The sequence below is a fragment of the Chiloscyllium punctatum genome, chromosome 11 (assembly GCF_047496795.1).
Source record: "Chiloscyllium punctatum isolate Juve2018m chromosome 11, sChiPun1.3, whole genome shotgun sequence".
NCBI classification, from domain to species: Eukaryota; Metazoa; Chordata; class Chondrichthyes; order Orectolobiformes; family Hemiscylliidae; genus Chiloscyllium; species Chiloscyllium punctatum.
In genome coordinates this window covers 107,903,108-107,919,387 of record NC_092749.1, presented here as the reverse complement: position 1 = coordinate 107,919,387, position 16,280 = coordinate 107,903,108, and the positions used below count along the sequence as shown (strand labels likewise).

General features: G+C 39.4%; 1 protein-coding gene across 8 annotated transcripts in view; it reads left to right on the top strand.

The window, feature by feature from the left end:
* LOC140483308 (serine/threonine-protein kinase PAK 5-like) overlaps positions 1-16,280 on the top strand; it is a 203,182-nt gene that overhangs the window by 13,593 nt on the left and 173,309 nt on the right. For 3 of the 8 annotated variants that reach the window (XM_072581494.1, XM_072581490.1, XM_072581484.1), the window contains exon 2: positions 14,326-14,380. The exons of 3 other annotated variants lie outside the window; for them this stretch is intronic. The gene's annotated coding sequence lies outside the window, so the exon portion shown is untranslated. Of the gene's footprint in view, positions 1-14,325; positions 14,387-16,280 lie in introns of all 8 variants that reach the window. 2 more of the 8 variants (XM_072581489.1, XM_072581485.1) reach the window with 1 other exon arrangement.

Below are 16,280 nucleotides of genomic sequence, written 5' to 3'. Positions count from 1 at the left end.
TGGCAAAAAGAATAAAAGCATGGACTACTTTCTAAATGGTGAGAAAATTAATAAAGCCAAAGCACAAAGGGATCTGGGAGTGCTAGTCGAGGATTCTCTAAAGGTAAACATGCAGGTTGAGTCCGTGATTAAGAAAGCGAATGCAATGTTGTCTCTTATCTCAAGAGGGTTGGAATATAAAAGCAGAGATGTACTACTAAGACTTTATAAAGCTCTGGTTAGGCCCCATTTGGAGTACTGTGTCCAGTTTTGGTCCCCACACCTCAGGAAGGACATACTGGCACTGGAACGTGTCCAGCGGAGATTCACACGGATGATCTCTGGAATGACAGGTCTAGCATATGAGGAACGGCTGAGGATACTGGGATTGTATTCGTTGGAGTTTAGAAGATTAAGGGGAGACTTAATAGAGACGTACAAAATAATACATGGCTTGGAAAAGGTGGATGCTAGGAAATTGTTTCCGTTAGACGAGGAGACTAGGACCCGTGGACACAGCCTTAGAATTAGAGGGGGTCATTTCAGAACAGAAATGCGGAGACATTTCTTCAGCCAGAGAGTGGTGGGCCTGTGGAATTCATTGCCACGGAGTGCAGTGGAAGCCGGGACGCTAAATGTCTTCAAGGCCGAGATTGATAGATTCTTGTTGTCTAGAGGAATTAAGGGCTACGGGGAGAACGCTGGTAAGTGGACCTGAAATGCGCATCAGCCATGATTGAATGGCGGAGTGGACTCGATGGGCCGAATGGCCTTACTTCCACTCCTATGTCTTATGGTCTTATTTTCTAATAGTCAGAATGTGTCTATCAGTTAACAAAACTTATTTCTTGTCTTTAGGGTGTACCTCCGTGAAACATAAAATTTATTTTTGGAAGTGATCGTGAGCTGTGATGGTTGCTGTCACAGAAATAAATAAAAAGATGTCTTCCCCTAAATAGCTGGCCCTGCTTCAAAAATTTGTTAAAAGATCTTTGCCTGGATCTCTGCAGCTCTGTAAAACATTTTTTTCATTAATCCTTGTGACAAAACTCTCATGCTGCCTTGCCTGAGAACACATCAAACTTTGTCATGTGCTTAATATTGTTCTTTGCTTGGTGTCAAACTTTACAATGCTCCAATGACTTAGATTATCTTATTACATTAAAATACAAGTTGTTATTGCTCAGATGAAAGAGACAAATGTCTCCCTTTTTTTGGGGAAAAAATACATTGAAGAACTCTGGGAATTTTGTTTTTGGTCTGCTTCAATTTTATAAAAGAGTGGTTAATTTGGCCACACTCTGCACTCTACGTCACAAGCTTACAGATTCAATTCTCACTCCAAAGATTTGAACGTAAAATCTAGATCGGCATTGTGGAGTACTTGGACTACACTACCACAACTGACATTTCAGATGAGACTGACAGCCTATTTGGATTAGTAATTTGGGTGAACAAATGATGCTGTTCTAAAGAGGAGCATGATTTTGTTCCTAATGTGAGCAGTATTGATCACCTAAAGGTACTGTTTAAAAGATGAGTGGCCATTGTCTTATTGTGTGAATGGTGTAGTAATAATCACTGATTTTGATTGTTGAGTGAATCAGATTGGCAACATAGCCTGGAAGATAAGTTCTTGGCAGGTTCTCAGAAACTCAACTGGATATGACCCTACAAGAGCAAGTCAGAGGCTTGGAATACTGCAGCAAGTAACTCACCTATTGACTTCCCAGAGTCTGTCCACAAAGCACAATTCAGATATGTGATGCAATACTCCTCACTTGCTTGGAGGAGTGCAGCTCCAACAACACTAAAGAATCTTGACACTATCCAGGACAAAGCAGCTCCTTAACTGGCATCATATCCACTACCAATATTCTGTCCACACTGTTGTTAATAACTACAGCACTGCAGAAATTCAAAGATCCTGAGACAACAAGTTCCAAACCCATGACCACTTCAACCTCAGGAGAAGGCAGCAGATACATGGGAACACCACAACCTGCAAGCTCCCCTCCAAGCCAATTTCCATTCTAACTTGAAAATATATCACCATACCTTCAATGTCACTGGGTCAATGTCTTGGCATTTCCTCCATAATAGCATTGAGGATCCAGATACAGCACATGGAAGGCAGCTCACTGCTGCCTCCTCAAGTGCAACTAGGGACAAGCAAGAAATGCTGGCCAGCCAGCGAGGCCACATCCCAAAAGCTAATTTTAAAAACCTGTCATCAGTATATTTACCAATGCATTCAGTCCCTTCATCCAAATCATTAATATAGATAGTAAATAATTAAGGATACAAGACTGATCCCTGTGACACTCTACTCATTACATTTTGACAATGTAAAAATCACTCATTTAAACTTGCACTGAGATTAAATAAGCCATATTTTATGATTAGCCAAATGTAAACAATCATCTAGCCATGTTAATAGTACCTTTTGCATTATGGGCTCTTATTTTACACGGTAAATTTAATGTGGCACCTTGCTGAGTGTTAAGAAATATCTCCTTGAATGGCTGCCACTGAATCTCTACTTCCTATCCCTTAACTTTACTTTCCAGTTCTCATTTGCCAACTTGTCTTCATGCTTTCACAACTGCCCTCATTCAAGTTTAAATCACTTAATCTCTCTCTCTCTCTCTCTCTCTCTCTCTCTCTCTCTCTCTCTCAAACTTTGTTTGAGTTTCACACAATGTTATGATCTCATTGCCCCTAGTATGAAGGTATTAATTAATCCTGTTGCATTGCCCATGACCTAATTTATAAAAGTCTGCTCTCTCATTGGACCTACATGTTAAGAAAGTGTCCTGAGAACCTGCCAAGAACTCGACTTCCAGGCTATGTTGCCAGTTTGATTCACTCAATCCATCTGTAAATCAAAATCATCGGTGATTATTATTACACCATTCCCTCAATGAGATAATGGCCTTTTTTTTTAAAGCAATGCCTTTTGGTGATTAATACTGCTCATAACATTGGGAACAAAATCATGCTCCCCCTTAGAATAGTATAATTTGTTCACCCAAAAGGGCAAACAGGCTGTCTGTCTCATCTGAAATGTCATTTGTTATTGGTTAGTCCAAGTACCCCACAATGCCGGTTCAGCAACCCAGGATATTGATTGTGTGGGATTTAGTGATGGCAGTACCATTGAATGTCAGGGGGAGGTGATTAGATGGCCTCGTTAGGTTCTTCTCCTGCAGTTTCATACACTAGATGCAATTCGCACACACCAACTTCTGCAAACAGTTAAAGTTTATTAAAGCCTGTACAAGCTCGGTGCCCCCCTTTGATCCTCCTTGCAGGTGTGTGAACTCGAGTCAAAAGAGGCCCCAAACAAAAAAAAAGTCTCCTTTTAATACAGGTCAACTGGTAAAGCTCACAGATACTCTGGTCACTCCTCTCTCTCTTCTTTCCCCCCCACCTCCCCCATCACCCATACATACATACATACACACACACCCATAACCACATGTAACCTCAGGTACAATGGTAGGATGAGATCATTCTCTGAGATACTTTAAATGCCTAAATCTTGAGGAATTGTTATGAAGATGATTTCCTGTTTCCGTGATTTCCCCAAGACAATGTAGGTATGACATATCTAGATTCGGGGGATGGCTATGAAAGCATTTCTGAATGGAACGGACTGAATGAGAGTTTAACTTGCTATTAGTAGGGGAGTAGTAGCAAATGACTGTCTAATTGGAGTGGGAGTCATCCACATTTCTGCATGAATGTTGTCACCACCACTTCCAGGATGTTCAGTCAGTGCAGTTTAACTCTTTAATGTCCAGAGAGAGTCCAATTTATTCTGTTAACATTACAGTCTCTTATTGGACATTGTTATTGCTTACCATTTATGTGGTGTGAATTTACTTGGCATTTGTCAGCCCAAGCCTGGAAAATGTCCAGATTTTGATGCATTTGAACATGACTGTAGTTAAATGAAGTTGCCATATCCCTACCGATCATAGTGCTGCACCCACATTAGAGGGAGACAACTTTGTGGTGGTAACCTGAGGATCACCATGCCTCAGCCAAGGGAAGAGCTTGAGAAGGAATCGTATAAACATATACAAATTATATGAAGTAACAATGAGTACTCTTTTGAAGTACTTTGGCGAATTTCCATAAAGAATCATCCTAAGACATTTTAAAATTGGAATAAAGAAACATGTGGAACAAGAAATGTGACACTGACTTCTTTTAGTGCAGTGGGATCTTTTATAGCTACCCATACAGGCAGGCTGGACTTCTGATTTCCATCTCGCCCAATAATGCAGCATTTGTTCAGTCTTCATTGATGTCTTAAATTTCTTGAATGGGGGTTAAACTTATGACTTTTCAGTCCAGAAGGGGAAGTTCTGAAACTGAACCAGTAACGATTAGGATATTAGTAACAAAGTTTTGGTGAAATTTACGAAGGGTGAATGATGAAACATCAGGGTGGAATTGAGTTAAGAACTGACAAAGCAAAAATGTTTTGATGCCAGAGAGGCTAAGGTATGGAAGCAAGAGGGAAATTTTTAATATGGCAGCAGTAAATGATCCCTGATGGATAGGATCTGGTGTGACACCTTTGAATGAACTGAAATTGACTTTTTTTTAATAATCTGAAAGCATGATGCAAAGCCGGATGATGCAAACTAATTTTATTTCAAATGGAACCATATAGTTTGCACATCTTCAGTGCTACAGATCCACTCCTGCATAATATAGATAGTGTGCAACTCTCACTGAAACAGCTTTAGTGCAAATTGAACAGATGTAAAGCCAAAGGAGCACCACAGTAGTGCCTTGAGGTAAATATAGAAATGCAGTGTCTGAGTGGCTAATTTTAAAGTGGTACGTTTGACCTGCAAAGCTGCTACTTTCTTACCATTGAAAACATTCTGTCCTAAGTTGAAGAGGTGTCCAGAACTCATTGGGCACTTTTAAATTGTGGCTTTGTACAGACTGGAATGAGCCTCAGGCGACTGACTGTGTGGAGTTTGCACGTTCTCCCCGTGTCTGCGTGGGTTTCCTCCGGGTGCTCCGGTTTCCTCCCACAGTCCAAAGACGTGCAGGTCAGGTGAATTGGCCATGCTAAATTGCCTGTAGTGTTAGGTAAGGGGTAGATGTAGGGGTATGGGTGGGTTACGCTTCGGCGGGGCGGTGTGGACTTGTTGGGCCGAAGGGCCTGTTTCCACACTGTAAGTAATCTAATCTAATAATGTCCAATGAGAATTGAATGTATAGTTGACTCCCTTCTTGCCAAGGCTCTTGGTTTTAGTGTGCTTCAGAATCAAGTTTGGAATCTGATTCCTGAGATGTTAAGAATTAACTGTATTTTTATAGTGCTTTTCACAACTAGACAACCTTCCACACAATTTCACAGCAAAATACTTTTGAACTGCAGTCAAGAGTCAAAGTAGGAAAAGTAGCTGCAATCTTCTTTAAAAACAAAGGAAATCTACTGTTGGTAGTCTGTTTTTGAAATGTTGGTTGAGGAGTAAATATAATTCTCTATAAATAGGCCTACCCGTGCTTCTAGGTTCCAATTTGGGATTCCCAGAAAGCCCTCCTATTATCTGTATACCCCTTCTGAACTTCTGACTCTGCACGAGAGACTAGATGAGATCAGTTTAATGCTTCATCTGAAACTGGCATTTCCAATATTGCGGTATGCTTGAAGCACTGACTTTCTGACTCCGAAGCAAGGCTGATGTTTGTATGCTTGTCTCCAGTTTGGAAATTGCATTTCCATTGTTCAGCAGGCAAGTAACAATGTTTTGAATTGTATTCCTTGGTTTATGAAGTAATAATAAACTTGGAAGTATCTGATATTCCCCCTTAATCGTTTTGTTATTGACTTTGATCTGTTTCACCCTATGCTAGTAATGTACTAGAGCATAAAGGAACCTTAATGGTGGGACCATGGTGCTGTGTAGGATGAAATGGGGTTTAACAAATGTATAATGTGAGTGGAAAAGGTATAATATGAGAATGACAAAGACCAAAAAGTGAAACATTTTCGAAAGTAGTCAGACATAAGGGAATATCTTTGCATTTTATACCAAAATAACTTGATACTAAAATGAGACATTGCCATCCATGTAGAAATTGCTCAATATAACATGATTATGTTTTGCTTTGCTTTTGCTCTAATTCCCTTGTTACCCAACATGCATTAATTTTTGTTTTGGATATGATAGACTTCTATTTTAACATTTCTGCAGTCATTTTTTGAACCAATACAGACTTCTAAATTACAAATTAAATGTAAAAAATTAAGTATTTGTCAACAATTTAAGCACAAGGTTTTTAAATGAAGAATACTTTTTTCTGTATGTCCTGCTGGTGTTCTAGATGGTAGTTTTGAATACCTGTAAATACTAACTAGCTTTTCCATGGGTAGCAACTGGATACATCCAGAGCGAAATCTCCTACCTATTCTTTGGCCAATAAAAAAACAAAAAGTCCAAAGATGCAGATTAGCTGGATTGCCCATGCTAAATTGCTCAGTGTCCAGGGATGTGCAGGCTAGATGGATTACTGATGGGAAATACAGGGTTAAGGTTGGGTGGGGTCTCGCTGGGATGCTCTTTGGTGGGTCAATGTGAATTTGATGGGCTAAATGGTCTGCTTTCACAACTGTAAGGATTCCTTGATTCTATGGTTCTTAAAAAGAATAAACTGTCACTGAAAGCAAAATGAAGAACAGCCTCTCATTAGAATTGGAAATACATCCAGGGTTGTTATCTTATGCTGTAAATCATTATCATTCTTGTTTGTGAAGCTGATTGGAGCTGTACTTCTGTTCAATTGCACATACTAACCATTTTGTACATGGGGTGCGACTAGGTAATAATGAGATGTTAATATATGCAAGTAGGCCCCTTCCCACTCAAAGATGATTCTCGTCTCACCTTTAAAATCTTGGGTGGAAAATTGAAATCCCTTTCTCAACATTGAGAATCTGATTTTTGCATTCCTACCATGTGTTACCACCTGACTTGCAATTGACAGATTTTCCAGGGCTTGGAAGAATCTTCTAGTTATACCTATATCGTCTAAATTGAAACACAGTACTTTGGCTACCTTCCTATTTACATTAGTGAATAAATGTAACCGTTTTGTTTTCCTTCTGAAATTTTCTCAATAAATTAAAGATTCAAAAATCATCCATTAATAAATCCAATCTGTTATCAAATTCCTTTTTTGATCCTGTGACTGCTCTCCTCTTTTAAACAAATATAAAATCCATGTTGATAAGTAGATCAGAGAACCAGAGTTCATCAATGAAATCACCGAAGTCAGGAATGTGATGGAATATTCCTAGTTTGCCTGGATGGATGCAGCTCCAACAACATTCAAGCCACTTGACGCCATCCACAACAAAGCAGCCGGCTTGATTGGTACCACATCCACATGCATTCCCTCCACCACAGACCCTCAGTTGCAGTATGTATTGTCTACAAAATGCACTGCAAATATTCACCGAGATGTAGCGCAAGCTGAGTGGTAAAGCGTGGAAAATTTATCCTTCAGTGTCTGAGGAGACTTCTGGGGATTATGACTCTTTCTTGAAAAAACAGAGTTAAAAATCACACAACACCAGGTTATAGTCCAACAGGTTTAATTGGAAGTACACTAGCTTTCGGAGCATCGCTCCTTCATCAGGTGGTAGTGTAGGGCTCAATCCTAACACACAGAATTTATAGCAAAAATTTACAGTGTGATGTAACTGAAATTATACATTGAAAATTTGATTTGTCTGTTAAGCCTTTCATCTGTTAGAACACCGTGATAGTTTCACTTCTTTCATGTGTAAATCACAAAACCTTTTTTAAAAAGTTGCATTCTCGGGTTAGCTGTTAAAAATGGTGATAGCTAGACAATGTTAGTTCCCTGTGTTCGCTGTCTATGCCATGATGTTTAGATTGATTCTAATCTTAAAAGTGAGATAATGGAGTTTTACATGAATGCATGCAGTTTTTGAGCAAAGTACAATGTAACCCTGAAAGTACAAATTCACACCACAAAATATGTGTGCATGTGGGTCTTTGTCTGTGTTGGGGGTTGAGTGTGAGAAAGTGTATGTGTGTGTCCTTGTGCGGTGCCCAAACATCCGTCAATGCACAACAATCAACAGACAGGAGTGTTCCCTCCCAGTTGGGGAACACTTCAGTGGTCCAGGACATTTGACCTCGGACCTTCGGGTGACCATCCTCCAAGGTGGACTTTGGGACAAGCAGCAGAGAAAAGTGGCCGAGCAGAGGCTGATAGCTAAGTTCAGTACCCATAGGGAGGGCCTCAACCGGACGTTGGGTTCATGTCACATTACAGGTGAGCACCATTGCACTATACGCGCACACAGATACTTCTACACACACGCTCTCTCTCACACACACACTCACTCACACACACGGGCACTCCTATACACACATACACACCGGGCACACATATACACAGACGCGCACACAGACACCCACGCACACCCTTACAGACACACACTCCCACACTCTCACATGCACCCCCTCATGGACTTGAGACACTCTGCGCGCACACACATACACTTTCTCACACTCTCAACCCCCAACCCAGACAGACAGACAGACACAGGTTGCACACATATATTTTGTGGGGTGAATTTGTACTTGCAGGGTTACATTGTACTTTGCTCAAAAACTGCATGCATTCATGTAAAACTCCATTATCTCACTTTTTAGATTAGAATCTATCTAAACATCATGGCATAGACAGAGAACACAGGGGGCTAACACCTTCAACATATTGTCTAGCTATCACCACTTAACAGCTAACCTGAGAATGCAACTTTTTTAAAAAAGGTTTTATGATTTACACATGAAAGAAGTGAAACTATCACGGTACTCTAACAGACAAAAGGCTTAACAGACAATCAAATTTTCAATGTATAATTTCAGTTACATCACACTGTAAATTTTTGCTATAAATTCTGTGTGTTAGGATTGAGCCCTCCACTACCACCTGATGAAGGAGCGACGCTCCGAAAGCTAGTGTGCTTCCAATTAAACCTGTTGGACTATAACCTGGTGTTGTAATTTTTAACTTTGGACACCCCAGTCCAACACCGGCATCTCCAAATCTTGAAAAAACAGATTAGAGTTATTCTTTGGAGCATACAAAAATTTCTAAACTTAAGGAAATAGGTTTTCTGAGGCAATGCTGAATTTAAAAGAGTTAAACAAAATAACTTTGACAGGTAGATGGAAACACTAGGATTTGAACTCCTGTATGAAGTTCTTAGAGATCTGGCAAGAATCTAAAAACTCACAACCTTTATAATAAAAACCCATTTTGAAGATCAAAGAGTTGCAAGTGCTACACAGGCAGCACCAGTATTGTCTGGTTATGACCTGATTCATAAAACTGGACCTCATTTTAATCATCCCTGTAAACTCTAGAAGGTCAGGATGGGAGAGTCAGAAAGGCATAGCAAAGAGAGGACAGCTGAGAATGCCACAGGATTTCCCCATCGGATTAGAAGAGTAAGTTCTGAGGGTAGAGTTTAAAATGGAAGGTCTCAGTGTAATAAAGTGGAACAGTTTTTAGTTCTGGATGCTGGAAGTTGTGAAGGAAACTCATGGGACTAATTCAGGTTTGTAAGAACAAGTCCAGAAAGAGAACTCAAAATGAAAATACCACAGATCAAATTATGACATAAATTATAAGTAGGAAACTGGAGGTTAAAAATTGTTATGAGTATTGGAGAGTTCAATGGAGTAAAGGAGAATTGCACAAGGGAAGATAGTTCTGTTTGTTTCAAATGATGCAGCTAACCCCCTAACTATATTTAAGGTCACAGGAGCTACTCAAATTCTTATTCTAGAAAATTATTTAGTTTTCTTTGCAGAGCATGTGATCAAACCCATGTGTTAATAACATAAATTGAAAGAATACCCAGGTTCTATTGTCCAAAATATAATTGGAGTTTGGCATGACATTCAGGTGGTGGTGGTAACAGCAGTCGTTGTAATAGTAATAAAATTATCCTTGGATGGAGTGGATTTATTGGTTGGAGTAGAAGTTGCAGCTTCGAGCATGGGAGGTTAGACAAATCGGACAGTTTCAAAACAGGTTCCAGGTATTTTTCCATCTTTCTGTGGTGACCAGAGCAATGACTCAATAGATAATTAGACCTAGGACATAGAACATAGAACAGTACAGCACAGAACAGGCCCTTCAGCCCACGATGTTGTCGACCACTGATCCTCATGTATGCACCCTCAAATTTCTTGACCATATGCATGTCCAGTAGTCTCTTAAATGTCCCCAATGACCTTGCTTCCACAACTGCTGGCAACTCATTCCATGCTCTCTCAACTCTGTGTAAAGAACCCGCCTCTGACATTCCCTCTATACTTTCCTCCAACCAGCTTAAAACTATGACCCCTCATGTTAGTCATTTCTGCCCTGGGAAATAGTCTCTGGCTATCAACTCTATCTATGCCTCTCATTATCTTGTATACCTCAATTAGGTTCCCTCTCCTCCTCCTTTTTCTCCAATGAAAAAAGTCAGAGCTCAGTCAACCTCTCTTCATAAGATAAGCCCTCCAGTCCAGGCAGCATCCTGGTAAACCTCCTCTGAATGCCCTCTAAAGCATCCACATTTTTCCTATAATAGGGCGACCAGACCTGGATGCAGATGTAGAGGTGCCGGTGTTGGACTGCGTGGGGGGGGGGGGGGGAGGGGGGAGACAAGGTCAGAAGTCACACAACATCAGGTTATAGTTCAACAGGCTTATTTGAAATCACAAGCTTTTGGAGCACTGACGAAATTAGACTATAACCTGGCGTTATGTGACTCCTGACTTGTAATTAGACCGACACCTGTTTTTGAAGAACTTTTCAGCAGGGTGGTAGTCAGTTCAAAGAACATTTCTAATTGAGATAATGAAATTATGGTTCTGTTTGAAATATGGGTGTAAAGTACCAAATCTGAAGCCCTGATCCAGGACTGTGAATTACATAATCTATCATAACAAAAGATGGACAATAAAAGTTCATTCAGTAAGTAAAATATAAAACAACTATTCAGCGTTCAGTAGGAGATTTATCTCTACCATCAGGTATACTGTTTGCTGCTTTTATAAACTCTGGCTCTATCTGCTGGCATGCTGTTAAGATTGTAGTCACTGCCTGTGATACTTCCTGTTGTATTTTGATCATTATCCTATTTGCTACATGATCTCTTGCATTGTCTTTTTCATTTAACTTACTCAGTGTTTTCCTGCACGTTCTCTTCCCCACTCTATTCCGTTTAAATCCCTCTCTAATCCCTGATGATATGATCGCTGAAACATAGGCCACAGGACAGTTCAGATGAACTCTACCCCAACAGTACTGACCATCTACTACAGGAAATATTTTCCCCATATTTATTCTTTCAAAATGCTACATAATACTGAACACTATTTAAATCTCCTCTTCTCCTTTTTTGCTCAAAGGAGAAAAACCCAGTCATTCTGGTCTCCCCATAATAGTGAACTGCACAACCTAGGAATTCTCCCAAATCTCCTTCTGCACTCTGTTGCCTTGATATCAATGTCTGCTCTAAGCTGCACTCTGAGGCCCCATGCTGACACATTTATTTTTGGTTTCTTGAAGTCCGTATTGGGGAGGACAACCTTGCTCTGCAAATATTGCAGTGGGAGCTTACCTGAGAGAATAAACAGGACCTCTGTTTAAACTGTAATTGGAAAGTAGTATATATGACGATGCAGAAGCTTCTCAATATTGTACAAAATGTTTACCTGAGATTGTGCTCAAGAGTCTGGACTGATGCAAAGCATGCTGCCAACTGATCCAAGGCAGATACTTTATGCTACTGATTTTACGATCACTTCTTGTATTTTATCACAGTAGCATCTTTTTAGTAAGCTGCAAAGTGTTAAATTTGAATAATAATTGCCAGTAATTACTCATTAATATATCCCCCTCATGATTCAACATGACTTCAAGAGCAAAAGCTATTGAAATTTAAAGATTGATGTTAGATTATCCAGCATGTTATCATTCAATGTATTTGTTCTCATGTAATTCTAGCCTCTTGAATTTAGTTGCTCAACCATTGATGTCCTTGTCTTCTGATGTGTAGGCATAAAGCCCTGGAATTTCTTCCTTTAAATCCTCCCACCTCTTGACCTCACTTTCCTCTCATGTATTCCTTAATTTCTACCTTTTTTGATCAAGCTTTTGGCCATCTCCGAATATCTCCTTGTGCAACTCGATATCAAATTTTCTTTTTTATCTCTTCTGTGTAGTGTTCTTGAACCTTATCTATTATCATAAATGTGATAACCAAACACAAGTTGTAATATATTATGTGTAAGCCGTATGTAATGTCAAATGCATTGTCAGGCTTAATGTGAATTCAATAAAAATGGGAAAATATTAATTCTGAAGAATTGTTGCTATCTGTAGGAAACATGTTCATGTTTAGTGGGGTGAAGATAATGATCGAATTGTTTGGCATGATGGAAGGTATATTTAGCATACATATTTTTAAATATTGCAGTGTAAAGTTTACTGCCTAGTATAACTCAGTTAAGTATAATTCTTCATGTTTACATGTGTATCAAAGATACTTGAACCATGTTTATTGCACATGTTGTACTCCATAAAACAAATTTTGATATCAAGCTGAAAAAAAAAGTCTTGTTTCAACATCTTATGGCTCACTATTCGAGGAAGAATGTGGGTAACTGATATAAAATAAATGGCACAGTTCTGAAGAAGCAGCTGGAATGGAGTGGCCTGAGTGGATATGTGCAGACCTCAGTGAAGATGGCAACATAAATTGAGAGGGAAGCTAATAATACATACAATGTCCTGGGCTTTGTAAACAGAAGCATCGAATGCTATAGCAAAATGGCTATGTTGAACTTGTACAGGATACTAGTTCAGCCTTGGTTGAAATGTTATGTCCAATCTAAGTATACATTTTATCTAAGATGTGAAAGTATTGGAAAGAATGTAGAAAAGGAATGGTTCTAGGGATGATAAATTTCAGTTATGAAGATAAATTGGAGAAGTAAGGACTGTTTTCTCTGAGGAAAAAATATTTGGGGAGACTTGAAGGTATTCAAACTGATGAAAGACATGGAAAGAGTAAATAGGGAGAATCTGTTCCCCAGGATAAGAAGGCACAGGTTTAAGATTAGATTACTTACAGTGTGGAAACAGGCCCTTTGGCCCAACAAGTCCACACCGACCCGCCGAAGCGCACCCACCCAGACCCATTCCCCTACATTAACCCCTGCACCTAACACTACGGGCCATTTAGCATGGCCAATTCACCTAACCTGCACATTTTTGGACTGTGGGAGGAAACCGGAGGAAACCCACGCAGACACGGGGAGAATGTGCAAACTCCACACAGTCAGTCGCCTGAGGCGGGAATTGAACCCATGTCTCTGGCGCTGTGAGGCAGTAGTGCTAACCACTGTGCCACCATGCCACCCAGTTTAAAATTGAGCTAAAGAAGCAAAAGTGACTCGAAGAAGATTTATTTCATACAGTGAAATGGAGTGAACTGCTTGAAGTCAGGTTCAATTGAAATATTCAAAAGGAAATTGACTGTTGTCTGAACAATGGTGAATGTGCAGCAATATGGAGAGAAGGTGGGAGAATGGCACTAAGATATTTGCTCATTTGGAGAGTTGACATGAGAGGCTGAAAGACATCCTTCTATTGTGTAATTATTCTGCAAGCTTTGGGGTTTTGCTGATTAACAGGTCAAATTACCAATTAATTATTTGCATATTTTGATAAGGTTTAGCTAGGGACATCAGTGAAGAAATAATGTGATGGATGTTAGGTTTCTCATTTTTTTAATTTTATGGAAAATGTACTATTGCTGTACTGAATTACCATACTTGCTTGTTGATTTTGAAATGTGCCAGATTTCAATCAGTTATTTGAAATTGGATACTATTGTGTATAATTAAAGGCTCCAGTGTTTAAAGCATAAGTGAGAAAAATGAATACCTTTGACTTCAATAATTTCATGGATAATGTGTGTAATTTTTCAAAATTAAATAAAATACCTTTTTGAGGTCAGAGGAGAAAATGGAGCCAATAATTTAGATTAAATGAGGGCATTCTAAGAATAGGCCTAACAAAATTGTTAACGGTTAGTTTGCCTTATGAGCAATATAAACTGTTTGAAAGGTACATTTAATAGAAGTGTGTGAATCAAGAATGTACAAATGGCTATGTTTAATTTTCTTCTTAATGCTTGTGGTGCCGCCAATTCTAGTATGAGTGTCCTCCTTGACTGTTAGTGTTTTCCTTTCCTATTTTCTTCAGAATCTATTAGACAAATAAAGCACAGAGAAGCTGGCCAGCTTAAGAACAAGGAAAGGTACTGGTAAGCAATGAGATTTTTAAAAAATCAGAAAGACAGTGACTGTGGTATCCCAATTTAAGCCCTGTGGAATGTCCATATTCTATTTGTTCAAAATGTGAACACATGATTCATGAGTTTCTGCAGTACATTCATTAGGCTATCCATGATTGTTGCATAATTGAGTGTAAATTCTAAATAGATATGTTGTGCAACATTCATGCCTGAGGTTTATTGTGCTTGATTGTTAGCACCAGCATAATATTTCATAGGGAGTAAAGCTCCCAATGTTTTGCTACAAAGTGCAGTTGGAAATTAAAAATAGCCATAGAGGTTTGAAGTGTCACAAAGCTGGTTCCTTTTATTTTCTAAAAGCTATTCCTTTTCTCAAAGATACTATGTCCTTGGTTCTTTTCAGAGGGGTCTTAAATACTCCCGGTGCCGATTTAGACTGGATTGATACAGAGATTAAAGGGTATTAAGAGGCCTTTTTGTTTCCCACCCTCCCTCAAGCAGTTGGGAAGTTATAGGCTGGTTAGTTTAACCTTGGTTGTTGGTAAGATTTAGAGTCCGTTATTAAGAATGAGATTGAGGAGTACTTGGAAATGCATTGTACAATAGGACTGAGTCAGCATGGCTTTGTCAAGGGAGGTCATATGTTAAAATCCTTTGGACAAGTTAGACAAAGGATAACTAGTTTGGATTGCTGTATTTGGATTCCTAGAGGCCTTTGATAAGGTGCTCCTGCTAACAATTTTCCAACCTTTTCCGTCACTCCAATGAATCCTGAAAGATCAATATCAATGTCCTCTGCTATTACTTTCAACACCTTGGGGTATAGTCCATCTGATCCAGGTGATTTATCTACCTTTAGATCTTTAAGCTTCCCCAGGACCACCTTTTCAGTGATGGTCACAACACTCATCCTGTTCTGGTATACTCCTGGTGTCTTCCATCATGAAGACTGATGCAAAGTATGTATTCAGTTTCTCCAACATTTCTTTGCCTCCAATTACTACTACTCCTGTGTCATTTACCACTCTTGCCTCTCTCTTACCTTTTTATGAATGTAAACAAACTCTTGCAATTTGCTCATATGTTACTTGCTAGCTTACCCTCATACTTCAACATTTTCCCCTTCTATCTTTTTTAATTGTCCTCTAGTTTTTAAAGAATTCCAAATTCTCTGGCTTCACATTAATCTTCAACACATTGTATGCTTTCTCTTTTGCTTTTATTCTGTCCCTGACTTCCCTTATCAGTCATGGTTGCCTAATCCTCCCCTTAGTATGTTTCTTCTTCCTTGGGATGACTTCTGCTGTAATGGGTGAACAGAATTTGGCGCTAGTTATGATATACTTGATTATTCTTATGTTTATGAAGAGCAAAATATGGGAAGCCAGCCAGGAGAGTGTTGGAACAGTCAAATCGAGAGGTTATGATGACGTCAGATGAGGTTTTCAGCAGCAGGTGAACTAAACAGCAATGGAGTCTGGTGATCTTATAGATATGAAAGGAAACAGTTTGGTAATGGCACAGAAAACTAGTCAGTCTCACTGTAGGGGTCGACCATAACATCAAGATTGAGACAGTTCAAGCCTGTCTCAGAACTACTATGGAAAGGATTCAATTTTGTGGTGAGGGAATGAATTTTGTGGTGGGAACAGATTGTTGTGGCTTCAAATTTCCCAATATTTAATTGAAGGAAAATTGTGCTCATCTAATACTGGATGTTGATAATCAGTCTGACAATTTACAAAACATGTGGAGTAGAAAGGGCTGGGGCGAGGTGAAGCTGGATATCATCAGGGCACATGTGGAATCTGATCTTTTTCAGATGGTGTTGCTGAAAGAGATCAGCCATGTTGAAGGCTGCATACAGGTCGAGGAGGGATAGTTTACCAATTGCATTCCTGTT